Genomic DNA, 22,379 nt, shown 5'->3' with positions numbered 1-22,379 from the left:
ATGAAATTCTTTCGATTATGAAAAGTGTTAAAATTACTTAAAAACCCTCTATTTGGACACTGTTTTTCAAAAATTTCCCCCCTGATTTTGCCCCCCCCCCCCCCGCCCGAACGAAATTACGCATATGAGAAAATATAAATGCCAAAAGTTATGCATACAAAATATACATGCTGATGATAATGGCAAGGCAAATATTATATTAAACGATAGTAAGAGGGCGAACGAAGGATACTTTTCAAATACTCTAGCGAAAGACCAGTTTTGTTCCGTAGTATCGGAGCAAATAATTTTCCCCATCATAACAACGCACCATGAGAATCTAGAGATACGCAATCATTCCCTCGAACGTTATTTTGTGATGCGGTTACGTGAGTTAAAGACATCAGCCCTCGGAGGTCGGCGGTGGCGGAGAAGAGAATGTGTCTTGTATCAAAAGGCAGGGAGGCGCCTTGGTCGACACAAAGGAGCCCACTCCAGGAGTTGGGGAACGAGCAAAGCCCTTTTGAATGAGTGATGAACCTTTCACTCCGCCAAGCTGCGTTACACACGCCGTGGTGTGCTGCGGCGAAAAAAGGTAAAAAAACACACCTAAAGAGACCAGGAGAAAGAAAACGAAATCCAGGATCACAGCTATAATAATCTATTCACTTAAAGTTGGCGGGCGAGCTTTCGTGAGAGCCCGGACACACTCGGAAGGCTTCGCTAATGCGTTGGTGGTAGTACCTAGAGAGAAAGAGGAGGAGCGAACTTAGCTTTGCCAAATGTACATAGTTACACTAGTTTGTCACTGAAAACGTTATGGGTGGCCCCAAGTATTTTAGGCCCGGCGCTGAGACAATATACCTACTCATTTGGAAGATATTAGTGTAAGTGGACCGTTAAATAAACTCCGATGGGAATATCTGTCAGACCGTAGAATGAAAAATAGGCTAAACCTTTTGGATAAATTCAAGAGCAGTGTCTTCTCTGACGAAGTGATTAATATCTTACGAACGCCAACGTACTACGGTAATTCAGATCATGTAAATAAAATAAGAGAGAGATAGACTGTATAACAGACAGATTCAGAATGTCTATTTTTCCAAGGTCAATGAGAGATTATAACGGCAGCCTTAGAATTCACAAATAGATTAGAAATACTTGTAGTGTAGCCTACTAACTTATTTATACTTTAATGCATTTTTCCGAATTTTATTATTATTTCTAACAGCATGTGGTAGTTTAATATCTAAGTATGCGTAACGTTTTTTGGACCGTGTAGTGTGCGTGTGGTGATTGATCACCAATTGCATGCTGGTGATTGATCACCCCCTGCCAAACACCCTAGAGGTGGCTCGCAGGGTACTATGTAGATGTAGATATTGAGGATAATCCTTTTGCAGGAGCCCATGACATTATCAGCTACCACGCTATGTGAGGTACCGCTGGTGAAAGGCATACTTAAAGACATACAAGGAGAACGAGTGAGGTTTGGCAACACTGCTCTACGAACAAATTCACGATGTGAACTCGAAGGAAGCCTGAGAGCGAATGACTGAGGCCACGCCTGCTTTTTGCTGATTGGCAAAGAGAAAGTCACGTGTGGAGATACTTTCCCACCTCTCGCCCGCCCCTTGCTTTAGCCACACCAGCTCACCCGCAAAGATAAAATGATCAAAGTATAGTTCCCCTCTAACTCATAGTGATATAAAATAAATGCTCACAACCCACCTTGCGATATCTCATTGGAATTTCCAGCGAATAGATATTAAATAACATTAATTTACGTAACTGAAGAGTTGTAATTCATAAGAAGCTAAGTACCCTTTTGATTTTTGTACTTTTTTGCTTAACTTGCTTCGTCTTTTTGTCTGTTTCATCGATGGATCTTGTCATTGATTTATAACCCACTTCTTAATCTCTAAGTGGTTGGTGTCAATTAGGACTATTTTGAATTCAATACATTGCGAATTGATATAAGATCAGTTTTAACTTCTCAGAACTAATCTTTGGGTTGATTCATTGAGTGAGTGAAAGGTATTAGCTGTTATAAAGGAATAAAACGTGTCAGATTTAATGGTTATTTCAAAAAATAAAATTTCAGAACCCCAAAAATAATCTTTGTCTTCCAAGAAAATTTTATTTAAGAGCAAAAGTTGCGTCTAACATTACTTCTAAAGGCCGTTTTACACGGGCCACGAAGTTTCGCAATCTCACGTGTGTACGAAGGCGCAGTCAAAATTGCGTCGTGTAAAGCGGTGAATTGCAAGAACACATGCGAGAATGCGTGGACGTGAGATAAAAATAAATAGCCCCTGTTCTAATTTCGTTCATACATTCGCGCAATTCCACGTCGTTTTACAAATTAATGCAGTTCTAACATGCACAATTCCGTGCCTCGTGTAAAACGCCCTTAAGGAAAATTACCCGTGCAACTCTTCCAGGCCTCCTTTCACTCAAATCCTTCCCTCCGCAATCCATCGCAAACGTCACCTCTCGAAAATTCTTATTAGTGGTCCAATCCGGGCCTCAAACCTTTTACCCTTCCACCCTTATCTTCCACCCACATTCCAACCCTTTCTGCCCCCTCTCCATCTCACTCGGAAAGGGTCGCTTGAAAAATGAAAGCGATGACCTGAAGGAGACCTCCTCGTGGGCTGGTTGCCATGGAGAGAGAAAACAGGGAGGATGGGTTGAAATGCAGACGGGTAACCGACTAGTTGAAACGGTGATGACGGGGCAATCTTACCTTGAAAAAATGAAATGAAAAAAGATTTAAAAAACGTGCTTCCTCCATAAAAAAGTACCAAAAAGTAAAATATAAGCTTTTCATGGCTCGAAGAATGAACGGTGTGGGCTGATAAGGTTTACACCTACATTACATACTACCCAGCGAGCCACCTCTAGGGTTTTTGGCATGGGGTTATCAATCACCAGCATGCAGAATGACGAAGACATTACTAGAAATGCGTTTAGACGAGCCTGCTGGTGAGTAAGGATTGACACGCAACTTATAGCTTCATTCCTGGTGGGAGGGATAAAGTGATCTGCGAGGCTTTATTACACACTTTCACATCTAATTCATTGTTTCAAATAGCATCCGCACCGAACAGAGGAGAAAATATTCTTGATTTATTAGCGACAAATATACCACATCAGGTAATAAACGTTGGCACTGTCGAAGGAATAAGTGACCATAGGGTAGTAACTGCAAAGTTTTCTCTAAATACCGCTGTAAACTTTAAAAAAGAGCGTAAAGTTTTCATTTTTAAAAGAGCTAATTTTGATGGGTTTAAGAGTCATATGAAAAATGCTTTCCCCGAGTTTCAAGAATCAGTATTAACGTTAAATGTAGAGAATACTTGGAAAGCTTTTCTTTCGCTCGTAACTTCGGGAATAAATAGCTACATCCCTAGTAAAATAGTAAAAGAAGGCAGCGAACCGAGATGGTACGACGCGGAAGTGAGAAAATCATTGAGGCGACAGAGAGCGTGTCATGCTAAAATGAAAAAAGTCAGCACGGATTTATCCGCTAATGAACGCGAGCTAATAATTCAAAAATATAGGATGACTAAAGCCACCACGAAGGAAGCGTTCAGGAATGCGTTCACGAATTTTAAAAGAAAAACACTAGTAGAGCAGTTACAGGATAACCCAAAAGCATTTTGGTCATATGTTAGGGAAGTTCAAGGTAAACGATCTACCGTATGTTCGCTGAGAAACGACAATGGAGATGTGTTGACAAGCAGTTACGATAAAGCCAATTTATTAAATTCCTACTTTAAGAGCGTGTTCACGGAGCCTTCCGAAAACTCACCCGAGACCGATGACAATCCCTGTATTCATAAGATGCCAGCTATTGACATTAGTACGCTCGGAATCGAAAATATATTGAAATCGCTTAGTCCAAATAAATCACCTGGTCCAGACGAAATCCCTTCTCGCGTATATAAAGAACTAGCCTCAGAACTTGCCCCCTACTTGCAGTTAATATTCAGTAAATCCATCAAGCAACACGAAGTACCTAATGACTGGAAAATCGCTAATGTAACGCCTATATTTAAAAGTGGAGACAAGGAACAGCCATCTAATTACAGGCCGATATCTTTAACGTCCATCTCTTGCAAAGTCCTTGAACACATCGTAGTCAGCTCGGTAATGAAACACCTAGACGCGCAAAACTTATTAATGGGAAATCAACATGGATTCAGGAAAAGCAGATCGTGCGAAACTCAGTTAGCGCTTTTCGCCCACGATATTTTAGTCTCCGGGGAAGACAACATTCCAGTAGACGCGATTTTTCTTGATTTCAAAAAGGCATTTGATAAAGTACCCCACGGAAAGTTAATATTAAAACTGAAATCTTATGGTCTAGACGAAGATGTCATTTCCTGGATTAGAGAATTTTTGAGCGACCGCGTCCAAAGAGTAGTATTAGACGGTGCAGTCTCCAATGAGGTTAGAGTCACTTCTGGCGTTCCTCAGGGTAGTGTCATTGGCCCACTCCTATTCCTTCTTTATATAAACGACATTGGCGAAGTAGTGCAGAGTAAGTTACGATTATTTGCAGACGACGCTGTAGTTTACAGAGAAATTCGTTCCAGCAAAGATATAGATGAACTAACGAATGACCTTGCTGCTATCCAAGCTTGGTGCGATGCTTGGCAGTTAGAATTAAATTTGGAAAAATGCGTCGTAATGAATTTCTGGAAGAAAAATAACTCCCTACAGCGTAACTATGTCATTCGGGGCGCGCAGTTAAAGGCAGTTGAATCTGTGAAATATCTAGGGGTTAGACTCAATAATGATATATCGTGGAATAAACATATTCGAGAAATAACCGGTCAAGCTAATCGTAAAATGGGTTTTGTTAAAAGAATATTAGGAAAGTGCGACGATAATGTGAGAGAAATTAGCTACTTTTCCCTCGTTAGACCACATTTGGAATACGCTGCCAGTGTTTGGGACCCTCATGAAAATGGCTTAATAACAGAGTTAGAACGCGTGCAAAGAAGAGCTGCCAGGTATGTGAAAGGTCGTTACGATAGTCTTGTTAGTGTAACTGACCTCTTACATAAACTCGGATGGGAATCTCTGTCGGACCGCAGATTGAAAAATAGACTAAACCTTTTAGATAAATTCAAGAGCAGTGTCTTTTCTGACGAAGTTAACCATATCTTGCGGACGCCAACGTACTACGGAAGATCAGATCATATAAATAAAATAAGAGAGATAGATTGCAGAACAGACAGATTCCGAATGTCATTTTTTCCACGATCAATAAGAGATTATAACGGCAGCAATAGAACGCGTAAATAGATTGCATGACTTGTAGTGTAGCCTACTAACCTATGTAAAACTTACTGCATGTTTCTGAATTTCTATTCTATATTCTATTTCTAACAGCATATAGTAGTATAGTTTGTTATTATACGGGACGTTTCTTGGACGGTGTGGTGTGCATGTGGGAGTCCAAATGCATGCTGCATGCTGGTGATTGATCACCCCCTGCCAAACACCCTAGAGGTGGCTCGCAGGGTAATTTGTAGATGTAGATAGATGTAGATTAATATTTAAACCTAATGAGCACCCAGGCATTCTTCTCCGAGAAATGAAAAGCTTATTTTTGTAATTTTGTGTGCATTTTATACTGTTTTAAGAAAAAGCGTGTTTTTTAATCTTCTCTTATTTAATTTTTTTATGATTTTATGCGGTAGGTCATGAAATCGTTTAAACCAGAGGTGTTAAAGAAATTTCTTCCCAATACTTTATAACTTACGCCATCTATTGAGAAATTTTTAAACTATTTCCAATACGGAAATTCAGTTTATTATTAAAGGATCAAGGGAACAAAATTTAAAATGTATGCATTATTATGGAACATTGTGCTATCATAAAAAGCAAGTAAGTGCGTAAAATTTCAAGCCTATCCGATAATGGGAAGTAGACTAAAAATCAATTACAAGATTCCGCCTATGAAGCAGGCATATAGGTGAAACGTAAGAAACCTATATGAGCACTTTTACGGGTTATTCCTCTCCATGCGGCTAGGAGACCGAGTAGTATTTTTTTACTATATTCGCGGGGAAAGCATTAGGTTTTTTTCCACATCATAGGGTGTTAGTAAAATCCGAAAAGTCTTTCACAAAATGAAATATTTTAAAGCCCATGAATGCTAACATACAACTACCTAACACGCGCAACGCTGAGGTAAGAATCGCATGAAAAAGAACTTCGGAATCACTTTCGGGGGATGAAAACGGAAATACTTCTACGGTTCCCTTCCAAAGTGAAAGCAATTAAAATCACAATTAGAGCTGCTGTAATTGCCGATTACGGCGGTGAATAGAAGCAAATGGAATAATAATTGCCGCAGAAAAAGTTGAGCACCTGCCTAGAACTGTTATGACTATCATTAAATAGGCACAGAGTCATGGGAACCGATGTGGAATGGGAAAGCAACCATTAGCTTTGTACTTATCTCGACAGTACGACCTGCAAGTTCTCGTAAAGAGAACTCGTGTGAAGAGCAAAAACAGAAACACTTTAAACGCATAGAAAGAACTTGCGACACCTTGTCTAGCTCAACACCACTGTGAGTCTTTAGTGAGTCTTAATTAGTTAGGATAAAGAGATTACTCATGGCTGGTCAAATAAGGTAGAAACAAAGTGAGTCACTTAACTTTTGAAAACTCTTATACCTTAAAAAATAACACGGAATTTCGAAACTGGCTCGTGAACATCGCTGCGATGAAATAAAAATGAATTTACAGTACCTACCACTTAACCTGGTCCTTCACAGGCAATGTAGTTACTTGTTTGGTAATCAAATTAATAAATACTAATAGCACAACAATAATAGTTAACAGCAATAACTGCGTAACACAATTGCTACACGATTTTGGATGGGAGTCACTAGAGACTCGGATGCCAAGAGCTAGGCTTTTACTGCTTCAGCAGTTAAGAATAAATAGCTTTCAGAGCGACACAGCGAACATCACATTCGAACCCCACGATATATCTACGTCCGACAGAAACGATAAAATAAGATCGATATTTTACCGAACGCATCGGAGTATAAATTTGTTTTCCCTCGAACAATAAGATAGCTCAAAAAATAGAATTGCAATTGCACTTGCATACGCTGCATATTGGTGAAAACCCTGCCAAATATCCTTGAGGTGACTTCCAAGGTATTATTTATTTAGCTAACACCAAAATTAGAATAGAGTATTAGAAAGAAAAATCAGCGTTACAGAATCAGCGTTACCGATTTACAATAATACAGGTAATATATTTAAGCATAAGAAACGTCATTTGAGCATTAATTTCAAAGGCAGTCAAGGCTCAAATAATTTTAATTATTATTATTATAGTATTCTACCGATTAAGGTAGGTTTCCATGGAGTATTCGAGAAGCGATCTGGGAGCCTCCCTTTCCTTCAAGCACTGCCTTCTTTAATTCACTGTAAGGCCTACTCTCTTTCAATCTATCTAAAAACCTATTCTTTTCCTTCCCCTCCCTCGTTTACCTAACATTCTACCCTCCAACACCATTTTCAGCATCCCCTCACCACTAAGCACTAACTCCATCCATACCTTCTGTCTCCTGCGTATCTCATCTAAAAGCTGCCTCTCCTCGCCAACCATATCCAGCACTTCGTCGTTCCTTTTCCTCTCCGTCCATTTCACCCTCTCCATTCTTCTCCATACCCACATCTCGAATGCCTCCAATCTTCTCTCGTCTTCTTTCCTCATTGTCCACGTTTCCGCACCGTAGAGAGCTACACTCCAAATCAAACTCTTCACCAGCCTTTTCTTTAAACTCTTACACAACGATCCTCTCAGAAGCTCCTTCCTTTTCATGAACGCCTCCTTCGCTAATGCTATTCTCTTCCTGATGTCCTTACTACTGTATCCGTTTTCCTCTAACGTACTGCCTAAATAGTTGAATTGCTCAACCTGCTCAAGTTTTTCACCACCCACCTTTATCTTGAGTCTCACATTCCTCGCTCGTGATGCTTTACAAAACCGCATAACCTTAGTTTTCTTGTGATTAATCCTCATCCCATACTCCTCGCAACGTTCGTATAACGCATCCACTAGAGCCTGAAGCCCCCTCGCTGACTGGCTGATCAACGCTTGGTCATCAGCGAATCTCACTGATTTGAACATCATTCCTCCCACTTTTATCCCAGCTTCTAACTCATCCCACGCTTCCCTTACCATCTCTTCAGCGTACACGTTAAAGAGCAGCGGCGATAGAGGACAGCCTTGCCTCACACCTCGGCCAATGCTTGCCCACCCAGATTCTCCGTCCGCTATCCTCACTTGCGCAGTCTGGGCCATATACAGATTACGAATCAGTCGTCTATCCCTCCAATCTACACCCATTCTCTTGAGAATATCCATTAGCTTCACCCAGTTCACCCTATCAAACGCTTTCTCAAAATCCACGAAACACGCATATACGTCCTGGTCATATTCTAGCCTCCTCTCCACGAGGGACCTCATTATTGCTATTGCATCACGAGTTGACTTCCCTTTTCTGAAACCAAACTGATATTCGCCCAAATATTCGTTTGCCCTCGCCTCCATTCGTCTGTTCAATATCCTCAGTACCACTTTCGCCGCATGCGATATTAGGCTGATAGTCCTATAATCTCCGCATTCCACAGCTTTCTTCTTCTTCGGAAGCGGAATTAAAACCGTCTTCACGAAATCTTCCGGCCAACATCCCTCTTCGTAGATCCTGCGCACTAGTTCGAAAAACCTTTTCTTACCTTCCTTCCCTAGATTCTTCAGAAGCTCACACGGGATATTGTCCACGCCTACTGCTTTCCTAGCCTTCATATCACGAAGTGCTCTCTCTATTTCCGAATCTAATATCCCCGGCCCAAGATTGTCCTCCTCCACTGCACTTTCCTCCTCTAGAGTCAATCTCTCTGGTCTGTTCATTCCGTCATACAGGTCCTCCACGTATTCCTTCCACCTACCCTGTACCTCTGCTCGCTCGGTTAGCATCCTCCCATCCTTAGCCTTAATTTTAGACATGGTTTGTCCTCTTTTGCCGCCCGATAGCGACTTAACTTTGGCGTACAACGCGCCTACTTCTCCATCCTTCTGGAACTTTTCCATTTCCTCGCACTGTCCTTTCCACCAAGCCTCCCTTGCCCTCTTAGTTTCACGTCGTAATCGATTATTCAATTCCCTATACATTCTTTTGCCCTGTTCTGTGTCCACGTTCTTCCACTTCCTTCTCTCCTCCATTTCTTTTACCATTGCCTCCGTTATCCACGGCTTCTTTATCCTTCTACTGTCCACGTAGCCAATTGACTTCTCCGCCGCTTTGACTATTCCCGTTTTAATATTATCCCATCTTTCCTCAACAGTCTTGGTGTTGTCAATGTCCCGCATACTTATGTCCACTAGTTCCTGATATTCTCTCCTCATGCTCCCTTTCAGGGCTTCTACGTTCCATTTCTTCGTCTTCCTAACTCTTATAAGTCTTTTGAATCTTACGTTGCATTTCATGAGCACTAGATTGTGGTCCGAATCCGCATCCGCTGCAGGGAAGCTGCGCGAGTTTTTCATACTATTCCTAAACCTCTGTCTTACCATAATGTAGTCTATTTAATATCTCCCCGTATCCCCTGGACTTTTCCACGAGTACCTTCGCCCTTTATGATGATTGAACCACGTGTTTGTGATGAATAATTTGTTTCTCCTACAAAATTCTGCTGCTTTCTCTCCCCTGTCGTTCCGTTTTCCTAGACCAAAATCTCCTATTTCGTTTCCATCCCTGCCTTCCCCGACTGAGGCGTTCCAGTCCCCCATTACTACCAGATTTTTCGTACCCGGTGTGTCTCTAATTATTTCCTCGAGCTGTTCATACACCTCATCTACTTCTTCCTCCCTATGATTGCTAGTGGGCATGTAAACTTGGACCACCACAAGGTTGGTGGGCCGCGCCTCAATTTCTACCACCAGAATCCTATCGCTTACCTGGTCTATACCTACCACACGCTTACCCATCTTCCCGTTTAGTACTAAAGCTACCCCCCGCTGGCTTTCTTCCCCTCCACTATATATAACCCTATACCCATCACTCCAATAGTCCCCCCCATCCCTCCACCTCACCTCGCATAATCCTAAGATGTCTATCCTCCCTTTATCCATTTCCCTTTTGATATTTTCTAATTTCCCCGCCCTCATCATAGTCCTCACATTCCACGTCCCTACATTTACAGCCGACTTCTTCTTCTCCATCTTCTTGGTCTTCTTTTCTTCTTTCTTCATTGCTGCTGCTGCTGCTGATGGTGATGATGATAAGTCTCTGCAAGGATTTCGCATGTTGGCGACCCCGAGGACCTTGCCGACCTCGCTGCCGTGCCCGACACCCGCCCTTTGCGGACGGGTCCCGGGCGATGAGATTCCGAGGCTCATTTGGTTGTACTCCATGTGTTCAGGGAAGAGATAGTTGGTAGGGTTTCCCACTTCCATTCCAACAGTGTTTTTTACGTGACACCATCACGTGGACTACCTTTCGTCTGGCTCCTACCCTTCGACCTATCTGGCATGGGTTGCCCTACCGGGAATAATTTAGAATTAATCCCGCCAGTGCAGCTCTAGGGGTCATAGGAACGCGCAAGCCTTTCCACCGCGACAAGGTTGTAGCCCAAGGGAAAAGAATAATTTTAATGGTGAGACAAAAACATATGCATTTCCATTTATCGGCGATATAGAGCCTAAAATAGTCTAATCGACAAGAGCAAATCAGAATTAGTCCCGAATCGCAATAACATTAGATCCGAAGTTTTAATCGTGGCTGTGGTTAATTGCCATAGTTTAAGAAATAAGATTCCCGTATTCCACCATTTAATTCATAGTACGAAATGTAACGTTATTTTTGAAACTGAATGTTGGCTAAGAGATGATGATTCAGACAATGAGATCTTCCCAAAATCGTTCACTGTTTATCGGAAAGATAGAATTAATCGAGTGGGGGGCGGAGAATTTATAGGTGTAAGAATTCAATCGTCAGCAAAGCGATAACCGTAATTGAGACCAGCGTTGAATCTGTGTGGTGTTTAATTAAATGTTCAAAATTCTATTGAAACTGGTGCGGAAGACATAGAGATCACGAGAAGAAGTATTTGAGAGGGAGTTGAAACGAGAAGGTAAATGATAGAAAAAGGATCAATTGGAAATTGACAGTCGGAATCTGGCTGGGGTGGTGTAGAGTTTCAGCATTGCGGGTTTTGTGGGCTGGAATATAGAGTGAAAAGAATGACAGGAGATCAATGCATCTGAAGGACCCATTCATGATGCAGTAAAGAAACTTGATGTCAAATGTCAATCGGCAGTGATTCAATTATAAAGGTGTTGAAGCAGAAATTTTTTCTCGCGATACCTGGAACGATATGTAATGATTTTTTTTACCAGTGGAAAACTTCAATAAATCACGGATAATTACAAGTCAAAGCAAATATGAAAATAATTGCCGAATACATAAATTCAACTCCGGAGCAACATACGCCCCGAATCATAATAATTTATATCATTATTGAGATAAACTCCTTTCTATAGCCGAAGGCACCATTCCTTCGAGTTAACTTGAAGGTCATAGACGGAAAACCCCTCTCTGTGGATTCCCGCAGTCATATTTTACTCACCGAGTGAACGTTTTCACCTAACTACGGAATTAATTTCTTATTGCATAAATACAGGTAGCAAACCGCATTAAAGCCAAAAAAATAAATGACAGCTTATAGATCATAGGCTACCCAATTAAATGCGCAATTCACCTTATCCGTGACAAGAAGAATGTAACAAGGAATTGGCCTTTTTCCCACATAATGTAGCTACTGGCATCATAAGCCGGTAATATAAACCTGATTCGCAGCTGATACTCCTAAAGCAGCCAATTCTTCGGATTAATCAATAAATTGAATGTAGTTACTTTTATCATGAACATGGGGTCCAACCATCACATACAACGGAATGAAATTAGCATGTATTATTATCTAGCCCTCTTTTCCTTTTTAAATGCGACGCAGTTACTTTGAACTTACTAAACGGCTTTCTTCTATTAAAATACTTTCCCAGTTTTCGCCGAAATTGACTTTCCATAAGTCGAAAAAAACAATTTCTGCGCCGTATACTTAATTTTTTTTCTTCTACTCATACTTCTGCGCACTCTAGTGAAATACAAATTTAAATGATGAAAAATAAATTTGAATAACTTTTCAATTGCATAACTTTCAATTACATTGTATTCTTCTCCAATGTACTTGTAGTGTTTCCGGACAATTTATAAATATTTTGCAAAAATTCACACACGTCTTTACTTTGTGATATCCCAAGGTGAAAAGGAAAACACACACCTCTCCGCATTTGTATAATAGGCATTTATCAAAGTAGCTTTAAGATTAGGTCTAATGGAGCATGGAATAAATTAATAATACAATAAATTATGGACGTACAGATCGTCTTGTAAGGAATATATGACACGTAAAATATAATAACGATCTATTCCAAGAAAAAAAACAAGGAACATTACCGATCAAATGTATCGTGAAAAAATTGTTTCAAAATCATTTTCGCTAACGCCAAGAGCCGGTAGTAAGTCATATAAATTACAAATACACGATTATTCTGTTGACATTACGAACCTACAGCAAAAAGGAATGTGAAATATAATATAATAATACATTTAAATACGTCGGTTCTCCAGTCTATTTCCCTTACTTTATCCTTAAGACCATTTCTACAAAAATAATTTAACTTCAAAATATCTTCTTGAACATCCTTCAAAAAGTATTCTACTAGGAAATTTAGCATAAGATTTAAACTAAAATTTTCCCTTTGACCGGCTAGACTTTCCCATTCTGAATTCCTAATTAATTCAGTTACACTAGTATGTTTATCGTTCCAACCGTTAAAAAATCTTAATAAAATGAAATATTCAGGATATATTAGGCACAGGGTGCTCAGCCAATCAGAGCAGCGAAATTCATGCATAATTCACGGTTTTCCCGGGAAAATGTTCAAAATTCCAGGTTAATCTCACGTGATGACTGCGGTACATAAGAATTTGAAAAAATTATTTCAATACGTTTACATTATATATGTATATTTAGAGTATTTGCAATGATAAGGAACAGGTTTGTTAGCACACATTGTATTTAGAATTTAAATTAATTCAATGCAAGCCAAGACACTGCTTCGACCTCATAAATTGATACTGACGCCACTTGGCATTCTAATTTCGTGTTTATGAATCTCACTTGAGTCAAGAGGGCTAGGAATTTTGATTATGTTGTCTGTTCTGACACTCCACGTTTCGATGCGGCTTTAGTAATTCTATCAAGCTACTGCATTTAAAATTACGACAAATACATTCTAGGCAATAAAATGGGCGTTGAACTGAAAAAAATATTTTCAAAAAAATTGAATAAATTAAATTAAAAAAGAAGAACTTTGTGCTTTCACATTAATATTTATTCACGACCATGGTTTCAACGTTAGACGTCATCATCAGGTGAACTCTACAGAGGTCCATCACATCCTTTTATACCAGGCTAGGAGGGATAGGGAGGAAGGATATTAGGTTGAACGGATTGGTCAACAGAGAAGAGGGAGGGGGAAAAAACTTGGTCATATGGTATGAAAGAAGTTAGGGGGAGGAGGCTCCCTTAGGGAGGGCATGGCAGGTGGAGGGGGGTGGTTCAGGTGAAAGAGAGGCCGAAGAGTTCGTCATGTCATTAGCCCAGGAATTTAGGAGTGGGAGGCTTAAAAGAGGGGAGTGGTAGTCATAAAAAAATTCGTTTACAATGTTGTCATTGGAACGTACGTGCTGCAAACAAGTTACGCCTCAAACAATCAATTTTATCAAATTGAATAAAATTAAAAATTTTATCTGAAATGAATTTGAAACAAAATATTTCGAAATTCCCGGTTGGGGCAAAAATTCACGAATAATTCATGCATAATTCCAGGGACTTAAAAAATGCACGCATAATTCCCGGTCGCGGGACACCTTGAGGTAGGCCTTTTGAAGGAAAATTTCACAGAGAAAAATCATTCGCCCTGACCGATATTCGAACTCGGATCCCCTGATTTCCGGAACCAGTCAAGCTACCGAGGCGTCATTCTCGATGTCTCTGTGGAAAATTTTGCTGAATTCTGATTTTTTCTATGCGAAATTGTCGCATAATTTTGCATTGCGGGTTACTTCGTTGAAGTTATCGTCGTGGTTAGTCCCGATAATACATAAAAAAAGGGTAGGCATTTTTGTGCAGAAAAATTTCTCGGATTTTCCACCGGTTGATGTCGTTCATGTCTCCCTGCGGGCGGGAGGCATTCACGACATCAACCGGTGGAAAACCCGAGAAACTTTTCTGCACCTGATACGCCGGGAAAACCTAAGATCATACAAGGTAGGCCTTTGTTTACTTTGCCTGTAACTTAAATAAAAACTACATACACCTGGGAAAATTAATAGGTAAAATCAATATGTCGTGTCCCGTTCAGATCTTTTGGAGAAATGTCTTAAGGGACTACATCTATCGATGGGGCATAAAAATCTTCCCTCTTTACAGCGGAAGTGGACGAAAAAGAAATTCGCTCCGAAGGATAAAAAAATAAATAGCGCCCTCGATGTGTATCGGAGCATTTAATAATTGGCGCTTTAACAATTGGGGGTCCGACCGCTACTTCCTCCTCAGCCCGGCTTTCACCTTTCACTCTCCCGGCCAACATTGGCTACAACCAGCGCACTTCATAAAAGTTCCTGTTTTTTTATCTGTGACAAAAGAACACCGCCCCGCGCAGTCCTTGCTCACCTCTCTTCCTCCAGGTGCATTGTGGGCCTTTTCAACCGAGAGAGGTTTATCGTGTACCGTCATAATTTTATTGCATAGCGGTAAAAGTGTAACAAAGGTCTCTAAATGAGATTCAAGAAGGCAGGCACTAGAAAAAGAGCTTGCGTTAAATTCAAAATAACGGCTGGTATAAGCCACGGAAAAAATAACAGAAGATTGCTATGAGTATAATTTAAAGTCGGACCAACATGAGGGTCACAGGTTCGAATCTCGCCGGATCATGTTTTACACCACTCATGGCATAAAGTTGCACGCTATTTACTGACTTAATTACCTAGATCCCGATAAAAATTCTCAAAAGGAACTATTTTTGGCGGTATGCAGACATCGTCTGAACAACTGCTCAAAACGTCATCGGGTCCGCGAAGATAGATTAAAAACAGTAAAGACGACTAAGCTGCAGGTATGAATATCATTTTTTTAACTCAATTCATGGACTTGAAATCATAATTTGACGTGTAAATTCATATCAATTAGGACAAAATTTAGAGCCATTTCAAATACGAAGTGTTTCTTATCAACGATATAAATACCTATTTATGCGAACATCACGCGAAATTTTCATCGCTGAATAGGGTGATTTCCTATATATTTTTTTATTGCCTAAATCGAAAGATTATCACTCCTGGAGTGCGCATTTCACACTCTTAGATTTTCGAATGACGATATCTATTTTTCGCGATCAAACGAAAAGTGAAAAATTTCAAGCGCGCGAAAACGCGACGGCTAAGTAGGAATGATGGGAAAAGTCCGTGTGACGTATTTCTGGTTCCAGCTGTCAGCGTGTGAGGTGACCTTGGGGCGAGGCTTGAGCGCTGATACGACGCAGGATGCTAGAAGGTAGCTGAGTACCCTGCTAGCAGGTAGCGCTTGGCTTAAATAAGGATTATTATTCCCCTATCAAACGAAGGAAACTTTCCGAACTTAGGTATTTTTAATGAGTGATTATTATGAGATGTTTCCCTGAGCTCTGTGCCTCATGCATGCATTGGTAGTCTCAGACCATGTAAAACTCCTATCTACTCGTATAGAAACTAGGTCCCTGTGACGTCACATGGAGTGGAATCGCATGTGCGCCAATCTGGCCTTTTTTCAAATGAGGTTAAAATTGACCGTGGCCATTCGTCTAAACTGGGATTTCTAAAACCAAATAATTTGTATCTTATGAATACACTAATGGAGGGTTAGGAATCGCAATCAATGCATTTCGTTTTCTCTGATGAAGGAATCTACCCTATTATGAAAATAGACAATCATGGTCATGGGTTGAGTGCGTTTTTGTACTAAATTCGTAAAAATCACAGAACTAGAGCTTCCAAACCAGTGGAGCTGGGTTCTTAGCAGTCCGTCCGTCTAATGGGACATTGAAAAGTAGTCTCTTTGGCGCCATTCGCTAAGAGCAGGCTAATGCCGAGGCCGAGTTTCTCTCCGGCGGAAATGACCTTAGCGTTTGGTTGTCTCCACCAAGTATCCCTCGGAGAATGCTAGGTAGGCCGATGATCGATTTGTCATGGTACTACTGAATTGTTTCCATTTTATCGGCATCAAAATTAATTTTAAACAAAAAATAACACTTTTGTTAATTTACAAATGAATACTTTTCTTTTTTCATAATATTATTGTAAAAACATAGTTTTAAACCTTTAATATGTTTATGAATCAATATTATATTCAAATTTTCATTTCAGGCCCTGAAGAAGGTTAAGAATGCACCCAAAACGCCGGCAAAAATTGCATTCCAATTTTTTCAGGACCTACTACACTCTAACACACCGTTTTAAAATCAAACATAGGTCAAGAGGAGACAAAACCTAATTAATAGATGAGGAGAGAATGAGAATTCAATGGAGATGATGGAGAAATGAGAATTCAATGGAGATAAAACCTCTAACACACCGTTTTAAAATCAGACATAGGTCAAGAGGAGATAAAACCTGATTCATAAACATTAACTAAATAGGGGGATCGGGTTGGTGTGGCGGCTAGAGTGTTGGCTTCCCACCCGGCGGGCTCGGATTCAAATCTCGGCAGTGGCAGAGAAATTTCAGAGACTGCCCGATCCCTGCTTGTATGTCGTGTGGAGAACATTTCTAGCGCAACACTCCGTCCGTCGGATGGGACGTTAAGCCGTGGTCCTCTTGGTGCCTTTCGCCAAGAGCAGGCTAATGCCGACGCCGGGTTTCTCTCCACCCTTCCTTCCATACCCATCCCTCATGGCGCAAATGGCCTCAGCTGTCGGTCGCCTGCTCCAAATACCATACAACCATTAACTAAATACCATACGAGTACGGTGGGAAAATTTCCGAAGGAACTCGAACAGTGGCAAGTCGGTGGAGCTAAATGTGCTGCGCGAGCGATAAAACCCTGTTACGGTAGTCGGCTGGTTCACTGCACGGCGAATGGCGTTTCGCATGGGAACCGCCGACAGTGAATTTGGGATGATTACCCGCGGAAATAAACCGTGCAAAGTGAACGGGACTCTCTTTCGGGACCTTCTGAGCGGCCGAACTTTCTTCGCGTCCCCATTCCACCGCTCTTCGTCTTCACCACGCTCGGATGAATAGCAGGTTGAACGCACCGCGGAAGATCCTCCTCCAACGTTTTTCTTCCGTGCGCCATGATGCTGAAGGACCAACGATGTTGATGTGCCGAGTCGATCGTTTCAGTGATATCGATCGTCGACATCCATCACGACCGATATCCATCTCGACCGAAGTCGATGACGACCAATGGCGGTCAATACCTATGTCTTTATATATTTTCTTAACATCCTCGTACCTTCATGAATTCGCGACTCCTTTTCTGGTTTTTACAGCGCCTAAATTTATTAAATTATATTTATACTATATTTATATCAAAATTAATGAAATCATCCAAACAATGCTGCGGAAAACTGCGATATCAACTTTTCGTCAAGCTCTGAAATCGCTCTTCCAAAACGACAACATAATTTTTGCACATAACCACTTTTATTATTATTATATGCATAGATTACTTATTGCTGACCCGCAACGGTATTAAACTTAAAAAATAGGCAAGCAAAAGGTAGAAAAATAAGTGAGTAGTCTTTGGTTCCTCCAGTGGCGGCTCGTGAGTCAAATGCTAGGGGGGGCGCACTCCACCGGGGGGTCATAAGTTTTTAATATTTCGTGTATTTTATTAAGTTTTACGGCAATCTAGGAATTAAATTTTGTGATGCCATATGTTCCGTTTTTTTCAACAAAAATACCTAGTTTTCCTAATAAAGCTTGATTAATAAATACCTAATGCCATAGACTCTCGGTCATACGGATCGGCTCATTCCGGACTCTCAATTATACTGATCAATGATCTTGAAGAATAAAAATATATTTGCTGCGATATTTTGCAAATACAAACGAAAATACGTAACTTTAGGTTTTATCGCATACATTCTTCGTGCGGATATGCCCGCAATACACTTCTGTTGTTCGTTTTGCAATCATAATACGTTATTTGTCAAATCTATACAACATTTGCAATGATTTAGGTAGCAATGACACTTGAGGAGGGAGGGGAGTGTCACTGACTTCCACTAGGCAACAAACACTACTAGAATGCGCGCGCTTTCCTATTGCAGATGTAAATTTTGATGGCGGTGTTCGCGATGATTCTTGAATACAGTATGATTTAAAATCAATAATTAAACATTTCTCACACATTTTTAACAAAATCTGAAATACTCACAGGCCTTTAGTTGTATTGCAGAAGTCCATCCTTCTTTCCTTTTGTCCAGCAAAGTGATCAATTACACGTTCGTTGAAATCAGCGCTGGACAACAATTTCTTTCTGATTGAACACATGGCAAGGGCACTAGTCTATAAATAAACAAGGGACGACACAAAATAGGCCGACGAAAAACCTTTCCATCAGCTATGGCCGTAAAACGCCCGAATACAGTATGGAAATTTTGATGCGAACAGTTATATCCTCCGAGTGATTTCCGGCATACAAATTGAGTGAAGGCCCTTTCAAGGGAAGTAGGCAGGAGGTAGGAAAGGTTAAGAGGTATTTGGAAGTGTGACCCTCATACACATAAAATCAGATATGCGCCAAGCGTCCCAATTACCTGATCAAGAAACCCCTGAGGCACGGCTCATTTCCGGATCCAATCCTCCTAACTTAACTTTATTGATGTACGTTACTCAGAGATACCATCACAGTTATATCTTAATGAAAATACTGTATTTGCATTGCCATACAATGCAAATACGGTACTTGCATTCCGAATGAGAAAAAAGTTATGGAAATAGTTCTGTGTACGCTTTCTGTTTAGGCTTCAATTATTATTTTACTTAGGCTAATTAATTAGGTAAACTCGATTTTTTCGGCTTTACTTTGTGAAAATCCATTGTACACAATAAAAAGTTATGGTACTTTTTCATACAATTTATTTAGCACGTCCGGTTTCGTCGCAGAGGCGACATCTTCAGGTACAGAAAACTATATATTGGTGTGTTGATTGATCACCCCCTGCCAAACACCCTAGAGGTGGGTCGCAGGCCATTAGATATACTGTCATGTAAGTGCGTGCGTCACAGGCCATTAAGTAGATATACTGTCGTGTGAGTAGAGTACATATACCGTCTTGGTTTTCCCTTTCTTTTCGTGATCACGTCTACATAGTATCACGTAAATGAGGGATATTTTTTCTGTACCTGAAGATGTCGCCTCTGCGACGAAACCGGTCGTGCTAAATAAACTGTGTGAAAAAGTACCCTGACTTTTTATTTTGTATAATTAATTAAATTAAAAAGAAGAACTTTGAGATTTCACATTAATATTTATTCACGACCATGGTTTCAACGTTAGACGTCATCATCAGGTGGTCGTCCTGATGATGACGTCTAACGTTGAAACCATGGTCGTGAATAAATATTAATGTGAAAGCACAAAGTTCTTCTTTTTAATTTAATTATGAATCGCTTTCAACAAGTTACGCCTCAAACAATCAATGTGTATAATTAATTAGGCTTTGAAGGTTAACATTAATGCATTTGTCATAAAGCGACCAATGGTGAAATTATGGATACCCCAAAATAAAAATTGGAATTGGCCCAAATTATCTTCACAAATAAATTTCACCGGTGATAAATTCAGGTATCTTTAGTTTCAGTATTCTACGCGCACAACTCAGGTGATGGTACACATATGTACTCCACTCACACGACTTAATGGCCTGTGACACACACACTCACATGACAGTATATCTAATGGCCTGCGACCCACCTCTGGGGTGTTTGGCAGGGGGTGATCAATCAAAAGCATGCCATAAATGTTAATACCCCATTAATGGCACGAGGAAAGATTGATATTGTAAATAACTTTGTATTTCAGTTTATTTCCTTTACTTTCTTCTCGTGATCACGTCTAACATAGTATCACGTAAATGAGGGATATTTTTCACGTCGTCTGAGACAATATCTTCTCCGAATTTAACAAATGAATTTAGCCTATACTTTGACCTATGCTCCAGATTCCACCCTGACTCGCCTTAGATATTGTAAACGTTGCACTTTTTATCGTAACAACTCAGCACCATTCGGACCGCCCTGCAATGTGCTCTTTTGATTTCAGCTATCAGTCCTACTCCACAAGGGTCCCAAACGATAGCAGCATACTGCAAGTGAGGCCTCACTGAAGGCTAGAAAAATCAATTTGTCACCGAATCATTTGAAATTCATGCAAAACCTCCTTTTTTCCAAGTACTCATTGAGCAACGAGAAAACGAACTCGAAAATGTGTTCATAGATCAATTTATTAATGTGGGTCATTTATACAATTATGAAACTCATATGAAACACAGTAATATATCAGCACACAGAAATACAGCACATAGAAACACAGCAGTATAATATAATAGGTCACAGAACAGCAAAAAAGTCGCCCCCGGGTGGGCTCGAACCACCAACCTTTCGGTTAACAGCCGAACGCGCTAGCCGATTGCGCCACGGAGGCTAGTGTAGGCGTCACTAGTGTACTAACCATTAGTCAGCCCTGAGAAGGATGTTGCATGTATTCCACCGAAGAGGAGAAAGAAATGGTGATACTGACCACGTTGGTGGCACGAGAAGAATTAATCGGATTGAAGTTGTTTGAGGCATATACCGACATCATCATGATAATAAGGTTCACTTAATTATTCTTGACAACAGCTTTAATGGAAAAAATGACTATGCCGCATCTGCAGGAATAGTTCACGGTTTCTTACCGGGTATTTTTTGGGGTGTATGGTCCCAACGTTTTAACAGAAAAGTCGGCTATAGTCTTCAGGGATAGAAAATGGTACTAATTGTTTTATAAATCCTAGAGCACTCTTGGTTTTCCCGCATATATTGTGTATGTGTCCACCCTACTAAGATCCCCAGTAATGGTGACCCCTGAGTATTTTACAAACTCGACATTTTACAGCTGAACCCCTTTAGCGGTATCACACCTTCTAGGAGAAGCATATTTTTCCCAAAATTTTATACCTTACACTTTTCTTGATTCAATTCTAACTCCCAAGTACTACACCATTAATTTATGGTAGTAAGGTCCTTTTGTAATGCTAATCAATCGCAATGGCCATAAATGTCTCTGTACCCAACTATACCATCTAGAAATAGGTGGATTTTGCTCGCGGCCGCGACGGTAATGTCATTAATGTAAAAAAGGAACAAAAGAGGACCTACAACACCTCCTTGGGGTACACGTGACACAACTTAGGCTGCTATTCTGGATAAGCGTTGCAAAAAATAGCATACGCTATTCTGCGGGTCATTATTGCAACGACCCCGTATTCAGAATGACGTGTAGTAATAATTTTGTTCGGAATAGCATCATGCTATTTCTTGCGCGAGCTATTTGGAAGCTCCGCCCCTTCCCGTATGAAAAACTTTCTGAACAGTTTGCGCAACCAATGAGGGAGAAGATATTTTATATATTTTTCAATATTTTATGGAATATTGACTTGCAATTACAAATAATTGCTTCCTTTGCATTTAAATATTATATAAAACCGTGGATTTATATAATACGCTTTGAAAATCTCGTTTAGGAAATCAGCTGTTTGTTGTTGTTTTGATAATATCACAATGGCTTCAGACAGGTGGGTTAGGTCATAATTTTACTATTATAATGATGATTTATCGGGCATAAATATTGAATCATTTACCCATATCCGATCGGTCCTTTATCGTGAGATATATGCAGTGGCGGTTTGCCCATAAGGACTCTCGGACGCCGCCCCTCTCAACTATTTGAAAAAGTAAAAAAATAAATATCCATTAATTTATAATTATACATCTGATTAATCAAAGCGTTTTTTCAGTCCCATACGTCGAAAGTGTTGGAAAAACACGAAAAGAAATAGCGCGAGAAGTTCGTATTTGTAGCCGTGGGGCGCTGGCCAGAACGTCCCAATCCATCCCCATGCAGTTATATGGAGAGTGGTAGTGGTGGGGGCCGCTGGTGCTATGACGCGTCTAACGTTGTGTCTTATGGAAGTCTTGGGAC

General features: G+C 40.4%; 1 non-coding gene across 1 annotated transcript; it reads right to left on the bottom strand.

Annotated features, from left to right (window-relative positions):
- Positions 1-20,766: 20,766 nt before the first annotated feature.
- Positions 20,767-20,840, bottom strand: Trnan-guu. Its single transcript has one exon. It is a non-coding gene; the product is annotated as a tRNA-Asn (tRNA).
- Between the last annotated feature and the right edge of the window lie 1,539 nt (positions 20,841-22,379).

The sequence above is a fragment of the Ischnura elegans genome, chromosome 9 (assembly GCF_921293095.1).
Source record: "Ischnura elegans chromosome 9, ioIscEleg1.1, whole genome shotgun sequence".
Classification (NCBI taxonomy): Eukaryota; Metazoa; Arthropoda; class Insecta; order Odonata; family Coenagrionidae; genus Ischnura; species Ischnura elegans.
Note: the sequence above shows the minus strand (reverse complement) of the source record. Positions and strands in the feature narration are given on the sequence as shown.